The following is an 11,776-nucleotide window of genomic DNA, read 5'->3' on the forward strand; positions in this document are numbered from 1 at the left end:
TGTGTACCTTCAAAACTCCTAGTTCCACGATGGAGGTAAACACTACCTTGCCAGAGCTGGTTCCAGAGACTCAAAAGTTGACCGTTGAAGAGTCGAAGAAGAAATATGGCAACTTTGGTCCGTAAATGATAGTAGAATGGAAATTAAGGTGCAAATCAAGGAAAAATTCACAGAAATTATCTGGAATTCAAGAGAGGGAAAAAGAAGGTTCTTGTTCCAGCGGCCTTGTGATTAGGGGTTTGTCTAAAGAATTTCAGGAAAGGGATATGAAAGAATTACGGAGGTCAAAAGGGAAAGAAATTTTAAATACAGATCAAAGCAGGAAGATCTTGGGTTCTCAAAATAATGGGCAGGCTGATTTTAATAAGAGAGGATCTAATGGTTTTTTTTAAAGAGGCGAGTTTCAAATCTGGTCCAGGCCGCATATTAAAAAGAATAAAGACCCACTTTTGGGGTCCAGCTCAGCCCTCATTTATTCTAATGAAACTGAGCAGTCTACAAGGGAGCTTATCACTGGATTGGGCTGTGTGGGTTCTTCACCTAAACATGCCTGGAACTTGGTGGTCCGTGAAGCCCAAACAGAAGGGAACTAACAGTGTCTTGTTGTTTCGGGCAACAGTAGCTGATCTTCTGCAGCGTTGCAAGATGTGCTAGAGCAGACCAACGTCGGGGAGATCCTGCAAGATGAAAGGGAGCCTTTAGCACACCAGACTACTTCGAATTTAAAAGAAGATGCTAGAAGAGAAGTGGTGGATAACGTAGGTAACCTTGATTCTAGCAGACATTCGGCGGTAGCTTTTTTTGAAAACAAAGAATCTCCGCTTAAGACCAATCCATTAGCTCCGATGGGAACTCCCGTTTCGAGAAATGAGACGAAACTTCGGGGCAAATCCATTAAGCAAAATAAACGATTTCATGGTAGTAACGTGAAATTTAAAAATGTTGGATCTTATCGAGTCTCTTTGAACAAATCTATGAAGCACCTATCTGAAAGTATCTCGAGTATATCGAAGGAAAATATTGATTGTGCTATATTTTCCAGCTTTGATGAGTAGATGGAGGGGTTTATTACCCCTAAACAGTAAGGATATGGAATTTTTTCTATTTTTTCCCTTGGAACTTTACTCTTTGGTTTTTGCTTTAATTGAGCAGAATTGGTTCTTTTTCTTTTTTATATATATATTTTTTATGTCGATGATACGTAATCTAAAAATTTTCTTGTGGAATTGTCAAGGAAGTGCTAGTAGAAATTTTATTCGGGCCTTTTGCGATATACTTTGGAGCATAGTCCAGATATTGTATGCCTGGTTGAACCAAGAGTAAGCGGTAAAAAAACCATTTTTATTATTGAACAATTAGGCTTCAAATTTTCTCATCGGGTTAAAGCTGTTGGTTTTTCTGGTGGAATTTAGGTAGGATGGAAGTATTCTTTTAGAATTCGTATTATTAGTAATCATCCTCAATTTATTTCCCTTAGCGTTGACAATTTTATTTCAAATAAGTCTCTTTTAATCACTTTTGTTTATCGTAGCCCTGACACGTTGAAACACAAGCTCCTTTAGGATAGTTTAAAGTCCGCATCCCTAGTCCAGCCCATTCCTTGGCTCATCATGGGGGATTTTAACGCCATTTTATCTCCTGCTGATAAAAAAAGCCCTTTTAATATAGGTAGACGCTGTGAATTTTTTTGTAATTTCGCTGACTCTTGTGTTTTGAAGGATTTAGGGTTTAATGGACCCTCCTTCACATGGCAACGCGGTGGTACTTCTGTAAGATTAGATCAGGCTTTAGCAAATGATGATTGGATGCTAACTTTTCCACAGTGCTTAGTTCAGTATCTCACTCGTATTAAATCTGACCATCGGCCTCTTTTGCTATCCACTAGTCCGAATCATGGCGTTCCTAAAGGAAGACCTTTCAAATTTTTAGCAGGATGGACATAGCACAAATCTTTTTCCACCTTTGTTAAAGATAAATGGAATTTTTCTGGTAATATGGTTGATTCTCTTAATAATTTTACTTCTTCTGTCAAACTTTGGAACAGGGATGTGTATGGTTTTTTGGGTGTACAAAAATGTTTCCTTATGAGATCGTTTAATAATATTCAAAAGGCCATTGACCATTTTCCATCTAGTCAGTTAGCTCAGAAAGAATTGGATGTTCGTGATGAATTGGAAAACTTCCTAGACCATGAAGACTTACTTTAGAGATAAAAGGCTCATTGTGATTGGTTGCAGTTGGGAGATAGAAACATGAAATTCTACCATGGTCGCACGATTAAGAGAAGGAAATTCAATCGCATTTTTACCTTACGTATAAATGGTAGAGATTGGTGTTCTGATCAAGATATCTTACAATTTAAAGCGGTAGAATTCTTTGAAAGGCAGTATGGCAAGACTTCCCCTATTTTAAGAGGTACGCCTTGTTTTGGTTTTCCTAACCTTACTCTTTCAAATATCTCTTTTTTGGAAGCTGAAGTCATAGATGAGGAAATCAAAAGGGCACTTTTTGATATGGTGCCTCTAAAAGCGCCAGGCAGTGATGGATATCATGCCCTCTTTTTTCAAATTCAGTGGGATACTCTTGGTAGAGATGTGTGTCAATGGGTCAAAGAAGCCTTTAAAGAAGTCTTATCTGGAAGAAAAATTGATCAGGAACTAAATAACACGCTGATTGTCTTAATTCCTTAAAAAGAGAATCCTGAAGATTTCAGCCAATTTCGGCCCATTAGCTTGTGCTATGTGCTTTACAAGCTGGTGATGAAAGTGATCGCTAATAGGTTTAAGGTGATTTTTCCCAAGCTGATCTCCCAGGAACAAGCTGGTTTCATAGCTGGCCAGAATATTTCAGACAATATTATTCTTGCTCGGGAGGTTATTCACTCCATGCGATGTAAGCGGAAAGGCAAAAACTAGATGACCGTTAAGTTAGACTTGGAAAAAGCATATGATAGAGTTAGCTGGGAGTTCATTAATACTTCTTTGAATACGGCCGAAATCCATATTTTTTTATGCAAAGTGATCATGTCAGCTATTTCTTCCTCTTCTATGCAGATTCTTTGGAATAGGCACATAAGTTTAAACCAGTTAGAGGAATCCGTCAAGGTTGCCCTCTGTAGCCATATATGTTTTTTCTCTGCATGGAATGGCTGGGGCACATTAGTCGTACGAAAATTGAGTTAGGAAATTGGGAATCAATTCGGTTATCGCGTAATTGCCCTAATATTTCTCATTTATTTTTTGCGGACTACCTTGTTATCTTTTGTAAAGCTCATCTTGATCAATCTCGACTGCTCGATTCTATTCTTAAGCAGTTTTGTGATACTTCGGAGCATCGTATTAGCGTTAAGAAAAGTAGTATCTTCTTTTCCAAGATTACCTCAGGTGATGTTCGTAATCACATTATTCAAATGTTTGGTTTTTAGGAAGTTCAAAATTTAGGTAAGTATTTAGGTGTGCTTCTCATTCATGAAAGGTTTACCAAAAATTCGCTAAGCTTTATGGTGGATAAGGTAAGCCAAAAATTGCAGAGTTGGGATACTAGGACGCTATCTATGGCAGGGAGAATCACCTTAGCACAATCAGTTCTTCTTTCTATCCAAAATTTTTTCATGCAGTCTCTGATGATTCTGAGAGGTGTCTGCTTAAAGATTGAGAAGTTGGTTAGACATTTTATTTGGGGTTGCACTGACAATCATCCTAAAATGTCTTTAGTTGGATGGGACTCCATTTATCAGCCTCGGGCTCGAGGTGGTCTTGGTTTTAGAAATTTGGAGGATCGGAATAAGTCTTTTCTTATGAAAATCGGGTTTATTCTTGTCTCCAAAAGTGATGCTCTATGGGTTCGTGTCCTTCGCTTCAAGTGTAGTTGGAAAGATCAGATATCGAATTCAATCAGCAAGAATCAATGTTCCCATTTATGGAGAGCTCTTGCTAAGATATGGCCGTTATTCTGTGAAAATTTAATTTGGTCTCTTGGTGATAGCTCTACTGTTCGGTGTTGGAATGATCCTTGGATTTCAGGTATGGGTCCTCTTTTTTCTAAAATTTCATCTTTTAATAACCTTGATCTTGACTGTCATGTTAAAGAGTTCGTAAATTCAGATGGAAGCTGGAATTTGGATCTTTTTTGTGTTTGGCTTTCTGCAGAAGTGATTTGCAGGATTATTAGTATTCCTCCCCTGCATTCTGACTCTGGATCAGACAGTGTAATATGGGCTCGGTCATCGTCGGGAGCCTTTTCGACTCGTAGTGCTTATTGGACCTTAAAAGAACCTTACTGGCATCCTCCAAACGAGAATTGGAAGTTTATCTAGAAATATCCGGGACTACAGAGAGTCAGGGTTTTTCTTTGGTTGGCTTCTCAGCAAAGACTTCTCACCAATTCTAAGCGTGTAAGAAGAGAGATTGGGCACAACACTTCGTGCGCTTTGTGTGGGTATGGGATTGAAGATTTGTCTCATATTCCCCGAGATTGCTCATTTACAAAGGATGTGTGGATGTTTTTTCTTCTAAAGCAACTCGAACAAAGGTTCTTTTCTACCCCTCTTCCTAATTGGTTTTCACTTAACCTTTGTTTTCATGAAAGATTGCTGGATAGTGGATTCTCTTGGCCATGTTTATTTGGATAAATTGCGTGGCACATATGGAAGAATAAAAATCTTTTTATCTTCCAGAATATCACCTGAACAGCATATGACATGGTCAAAAGCTCCAGTTATTGGGCGCAGCAATACGAAGCAAGCATGGGAATCAATAAAAGGAGTACACAGAATTCTAATTCAGCAAATTTCTCAAATAATACGTGGGTTTTCTTATCCACGGATGGAGCTGTGGCTAGGGACTCTAGTTTTGCTGCTACAGGGGGCGTGGCTAGAGACCATGAAGGAAATTGGATAGTGGAACTCACTCGTTTTTTAGGAATTTGTTCTCCATTTGAAGCTGAAGTCTGGGGTATTCTTAATGGTATTCTTATTTTGCTTAATAAGGGATACAGGCGTATCTCGATCTTGAATGATAATCTTGAAGTCGTTCAAACCCTGTTTGACTTGGATTTGGAGGATTCCGGGATTTCTATTCTCAAAAGGACTAAATGCATCATGAAGGCGGAAGGAGTGTGGGAGACTAAACATATTCCAATGAATCGTAATTTGGTGGCGGATCGCCTTACCAAACTCAGTCTGAATTGGAAATCAAGTTTTCAGATTTTTAACGAGACTCCCAAAGATATAATAAACCTATTACAGGATGATAATGATAATGATTGTCTTTTGTAATTGATTTTATTCAGTTTTTCATCAAAAAAAATGCCCCAATACATTTTATTTTATTTTTAAAAAAAAAAATTACATAATTACACCTCTAATTATTTTGAAGCAGACGTAGTGTTACGGCCCGAGACTTTAGCTCCCTTAACGTGCAATTTTAGTCGAGAGATAATGTTACGGGCTGACACTTTAGTTCATCAATATGTAATTTTATTCAAAAGATTGTGTTACGGGCCGAGACTTTAACTCCATCAACATGCAATCGGAGGTAGATTACGAATAAAGCCTAAAACAGCTTTAACACTGTTAACAATAGCAAGTCCCCCAAATTTGCTAACAACATTGTCTCCTTCTTGGTTTCCTGCTAAATCTGATAGCCCTCTTATTACTATCACTGGATACCCATTTGACAAGCTTGTCTGCATCCACATCCCACCATTATATGTCAAATATAAAAACAAGACAATATTGTTTCTTATTAATTAGAGTTTAAAGTTCAATTTGTTATCCACTAGTATGATTGTAAAAGTTTACTTTTTTTAATATTTTTATAACGTGATTACTCATTTAATATAATTTTGACACTGTTTACAACCACAAGTCTCTTAAAATAATTTTCGAATTTAACTAATGAGTCAATTTATTTTTTTGAACAATTTTATTATAGGTTCTGATCATGTCTTTTTTTTTACACAATGCTTAGAACTATACATGGCCTCTCTCTAACCTATAAATAAGATGAAAATGTATTTTAGCTCATTTAAACTTACGTTCTCCTACATTGGCAACAATATTCATGCCAATTAAGTTAAAACTCAATCGGTATATGTAAATTTATTATTGATTAAACATGACTTGCTGAATTTTCACTTCGTTTTGATTGTGTTATTAAATAATAGAAAAAAAAAGCACATTCGATAGTTAATGATTAATAATTAATTGTGTTATTAATTCAAATTAAATTTCTATGTACAAATTTAAATTAAATAATTTAAAAATATTTTTATTTTATAATTAATTGTGTTTTCAGTTCAGATTAGACCTGCTATGTCCAAATTTAAATTAAACATTTTTAAAAACATTTTTATTTAACTTTCAATTATAAAAATATATTAATATAAAATTATATATGTTTGTGAGGGTTCGGCCAGACTAAGATTAAGGTTAAGGCTTCAATTTTTTTTCCTCATAGTCGCAATCCCATCCAGAGTACCTCGAATTCAAATTTGATAATATTATTATCAAAATGGAGATCAAATTATATGAAATTAAACTATATGGATTAAATCTTAAAATTCAGTATAAATGAGAGGATTAAAACCAAAATTAGACCAAAAGAAAAGATAGCAAGCAAAAAGTGTTTTACCATGACCTGCGCTCTCCATATCAGCTGAAGAAACCCCAAATTTTTGGAAAAGGAAGTCCCTGTAAGCTGCGTTATCCAGAAAAATGTTGGATGTTGAAGCCCTTAGTCCCACCACAAGCTTGGGTTTTTCCGTTAGGCACAAGCTTGAATTCACACACTGCTCTAGTTTCATACCCTGATGCAATTAACCCATCGCAATGAGTTGCAGATATCGAACAGTAACACAAAAGATAACCATAAATAAATCTATCTAACCTCCAAATTGGAAGAAAGCTGAAGCCATTGTAGACTTATATTTGCCCAAAGCAGTGATTCAGCAACGTTTGGTTCCCCTGCCACTGAATTAGTATTCCTCTTCCATGTACCCAATATGACCTAACAGATTGGTTCCATTCCCTTTTGGGACAATGTTGTCTCCAATTTCCAGCTGAGCAACATCAGCAGAATCCAGGGTTCCATTTGTGTTCTATTAATAACAGAACAATCCCACAATTAGCCTAAAATCGTCTCCGAGAAACTCGAAAAAGAGATCGAAATCGATATATATATATGGTGATGGTGATACTTACAAGCCATTCCCAAAGTCCAGTATGAGCAATTTGGTTTGGGATGGTAACATCTCCAATGGACATGGAGTTATTTGTATTGCCGGCAATGCCGAAATGGATAATCCCTTTTATATCAAATAGGTCAACCATTTGTTGTGTGGCTGCAACTGCATTAGTCTGGTTTTGAGTCAACAGTGTCAGAAACTGCCACTGATGAACCGAAAAACAAAGATCTCAATGCTATAAAAAAAAATGTACCGACCCTCCCCACATCGGACATACACGACTTTTCTCCCACGAACCACTCCAAACCGAAATCCTCTTCCTGCAAATAGCCAGAAAATCCAGATTAACCAATACGTCGAGATGCAGTATTCGGTAATCATATTGGACTCATTAGACCCGAAACTCGAGAAAGATGAAACTTGACATACCTGAGAGATCGATGAAAGGGAACTTGGGATCAGGTTTGAAAGAACCTGAAGCGAAAAATGCATCTTTCTCAGTGACAAACACTGTGATGAGGCCAATGTATGGGCCTTTTCGGTTCACCCTCTTTGATTTGGTTCAAGGATTTGATTCTATTTCTGGATATGGCTGAAGCAAAAGCAAGTAAAGAGAAGGTCAACAGCAGTACCAAACATGGTTTAAGTTGTGTTGCAGCCATGGGTTTTAATTAAACAAGCAGCTTAATGAAGATACTTCGTTTAATTTTCCAATATCTTAATGGGATGCCACATATCGCTACTGATGACTTCATTTTAAACAAAGAAGAGATTGGTGCCGACTTGTCAGTTTGTTTGGTTGTTGAATAAAAAACAGTGTCGCATGTGTTAAGCATGGAGCGCTCCAAATGAGATATAAGATATTGTTATTTATTTATTGAATAAATTACTAAAATAATTATTTTTATTTATCTTAGGTTATATTTTACTTATGTTTGAAATGTTACGTTTTAGTCACTTACGTTATTTTTTATTATGAAATGGTTACTTTGCCGTTAAGATCTTTTACCTTCCATGTCGAAACCATTTTTTTGAAAACGGGAATCGACTTTATATTTTGAAAAGAAAACGAAAATTGGGAGTCACCACCAATCTTTTTTGTTTAGGTGTGATCGGATCACCAAGAAGTTTGGTCGTTTAAATAAAACATCTTGGTTTACTAAAATAACGATTTTGGTCTATGAAATTTGAGAAAACGGGTTCGGGAGTTGATTACGTACGAGGAAGGATTAGCACCCTCGTAACGCCCAAAATTGGTACCTAAGTGATTGATTAATGTCTTAATGTCGAAAATTGAAAAGATTTAAAATAAATTTTGAAATATGATCCCCTTTTATGAATGTTTGGATAACTCAAGGTGGATATTAAGATTCTCTTGTTTCGAAGAAATAAAATATCACATCCAGCACGTAGGACACGACATTTCGAACCTTCGATACCAAAATCATCTCATGATTTACAAAACTCATGCATTGAAGTTTTAAAAAGGATATTCGGTTTTTCGGTCAAACGATAAATCGAAAACCCAGCACGTAGAGCACGATTTCTCTAAATTTCCAAACACGAAATATTACATTGTTTCAAATTTTTACGAACCCTTTTTATGAATGTTTTTTTTACAAAAATATTTGAATAAATCGAAGCGGATGCTAATGACCTTCTTATCTCGAAGTAATTAAACGTCACATCCAACACGTTGGACACGACATTTTAAATTATCGAGAATAAGCTTATCTTTTGATTTTAAAAACTCATGCATTTTAATTTCAAAAGGTTATTCGGTCACTTGGATCAAACGAGAAAAAATCGAAATCCAGTATGCTAGGGCGCGATCTCTCGAATTTCTAAAATACAGAATATTTCTTTTACTAAAAATCCTTTTTTTTATGGACTTAGGTAAAATAAAAATAAATTTAATCGATTATGTTTAAAAAGAGAAAATTTAAAATTTGAAAGTCATGTATGGCTAATAATAATAGCGCAACGTTCATTCGAAGTACCAATGACAATATATTGTATGCTAAAAAATAATACATGGCATTGATGTTAATTCATCACAATGTATATATGTATAGACAATAACAATGATAATGACACAAATTAATAACATGTCAACAAAAGTAATACTAGTATCGATAATAACAATAATGATAATAAAACCTAAATTTTAAAATATATTGAGAGTAATATGTAAATAAAAATAAGCAAAATAAATAAGTAGAAGGACAAAACAAAAAAAAAGAATAATAGGTAAAAATAAATAAAAATGAAACAAAGGAAATATTAAGTAAAGAAAATAAATAAATAAATTAAAATAAAAAATGAAGTTATGGATATGATTTGAAACTATATAATAATAATAATAATAATAATAATAATAATAGGCAATAAGATAACAATAACAGTGAAAATAAAACCAAATAAATAATAAAAAAGAAAAGGAATGAAAGAAACAGTAAATAAACAAATTACAAGAATTAAAAAATAAAAATAAATGAATAACAAATACAGATAATAGACAAACAGGCGAATGAATGCAACGAAGGGAATGATGAATTTATACACAAGAAAGTAAATGAATAAATAAACGAATTAAAATAAGGACTTAATTGTAACTTAAGTAAAATTAAAGAAACAAACTATAAATAAATAAAAATATAATAGATATAAATAATAAATAAATAAGTATTAGGTGAAAACAAAACTTTGAATATAACAAAGGTAAATAAACAGTAAAACAAATGAATAAAAATAAATAAATAAAAATTAGGTTATATAAAATCTAAAAGGATTGAAATTGATTAAATAAAGGATGAAATCGAAACTAAAATAAATTTTAAAGGATAAATTATAAATAAATAAAAGAAAAGGGCAAACGGGGGGCCAAAATAAAAATCACGTCAAGACAGAGGGACTAACAGCGAAATTACTCCAGGTCTCCAAAACGCACAGCACTGGGGGGACCAAATTAAAAACGAAATAAATTATAAGGCCCAAATTAAAAATAAAAAGAAACCTAATTACAAGATAATTAAAAAGTGGAAGGGCTGAAAGTGAAATTAGCCCTTCCGCTTAAGAAACACGCGGATCCTAGGTACAGGCGGGTCTGGTCGCGCGGGTCAGAAGTCAAAACAGCGTCGTTTTGGCCTCTGAACCCCAAACATCAAAACGGCGCCGTTTCATCACGGTATTTAAACAAAAAAAATTTTAAAAATTTTCATTCCAGCCGATTTTTGAGAAAAAAAATCAAAGGCTTCTTTCTTTTTTTCTCTGCTAGGGTTTCAAAAGAAACTCATTCTTGCACCGTCACCACGACCGCCACTCCTCCGCCATGGACGGTGGCCGAACGCTCCAGGTATTTTCTTTTTCCTCTTTTTTTACTACATTCTAATATATGTATGTAAATAACTTCGTAAAATAGGAAAATGAGAAGAAATAGATTAATAATAGTTTTTGAAGAAAGAAAAATAAAAGAGAATCAAAAGACCTTAGCACCTTTGGATCTTTTTTTTCAACTGTCTCTTTTTTATTATTTGTATGTCTGAATCGATTTTTTCGAAAAATCCCCCCTTACATCAATGATTTCATTTCGGCTTTATAGCCGATTACAATATTAAGGAAATATTGTTATTGTTTCTCTGTTGTTACTGCTTTGCGTGTCTCTCTACCCTGTTTTTTGTTCTTTTTTAGCTTGTTTGCAGGTCTGTGGCAACGTTGCAGCAGAGAAGATGCTAACACCACGTGGGGGAGCTTCACGACGCAAAGGCTAGGGGCTAGGGTTTTCCATCCGAAAATTTGTTTATGTTTTGGGCCATAAGCTTAGGGTTTCTTTGTGTATTTTGGGCTGTTAATGAGTCTCGTAAAAAAAAACTATGGACTGTTATTATTTTCTTGATTTTAGGTTTCTGGTTTATGGGCTCCAGGCTAAATTGGGCCTCTACATTCCACACGGCAGTCCGATGTGATAGTTAAAATGGGCTTTAAATGCCAATGTGGATATCCAACCAGGAAAATTAATTAATTTTTTAATTAAATAAATTTAATTTATTGATTTTTCTGAATTAATTAACGAAAATTTTTAATTTGGTATCCCGAAATAATCAAAACCAATAGACTAGATTAATCATTGAATTGGGAAAAAAAGAACCATTGGTCTCCTCTTTCTTTTAGTTTTGGTTTCCATTTTGATTAAAAAAGCCATCCATTTTCATAGTCATCTTTATTGAATCAAAATAATAGAAATCAAATTGCGTGCTCCATCAATTGATTGATTTTTTTTATTCAAAATGGAAGAACAAATGATTGATTTAATGGAGGGTCTAGACATAGATTACAGTAAGTAATGGGTTTTTTTGTTCTTTATTTAGGTATTGGGTTCAAATAATATGTTTTTTTTTTTGCAAAAAGGTGGTCTATCGTGTCATGATTTTCTATATATGTGATAGACAAAAAAGACATGCTTCATCTTTGTTTATTTGTGTATTGTGGGCAACTACAATACCAACCAGGTATAGAGGTTGGTGCATCTTCTTCTTCTTCTTCTTTATCATTCTATTCTTCTCTTCTCTTCTATGATGGTAACAAAAAAAAA

At 34.5% G+C, this 11,776-nt stretch overlaps 1 long non-coding RNA gene and 1 pseudogene across 1 annotated transcript; one reads left to right on the forward strand and one right to left on the reverse strand.

Moving 5' to 3' along the window:
* Positions 1–5,337: 5,337 nt before the first annotated feature.
* Positions 5,338–7,878, reverse strand: LOC121207686 (bark storage protein A-like; annotated as a pseudogene).
* Positions 7,879–10,403: 2,525 nt separating this feature from the next.
* On the forward strand, positions 10,404–11,236 carry LOC121207688 (uncharacterized). The gene is made up of 2 exons (XR_005902814.1): positions 10,404–10,540; positions 10,876–11,236. It is a non-coding gene; the product is annotated as an uncharacterized lncRNA (long non-coding RNA).
* Positions 11,237–11,776: the final 540 nt, after the last annotated feature.

Source organism: Gossypium hirsutum, chromosome A10 (genome assembly GCF_007990345.1).
Source record: "Gossypium hirsutum isolate 1008001.06 chromosome A10, Gossypium_hirsutum_v2.1, whole genome shotgun sequence".
In the NCBI taxonomy this organism is placed as follows: Eukaryota; Viridiplantae; Streptophyta; class Magnoliopsida; order Malvales; family Malvaceae; genus Gossypium; species Gossypium hirsutum.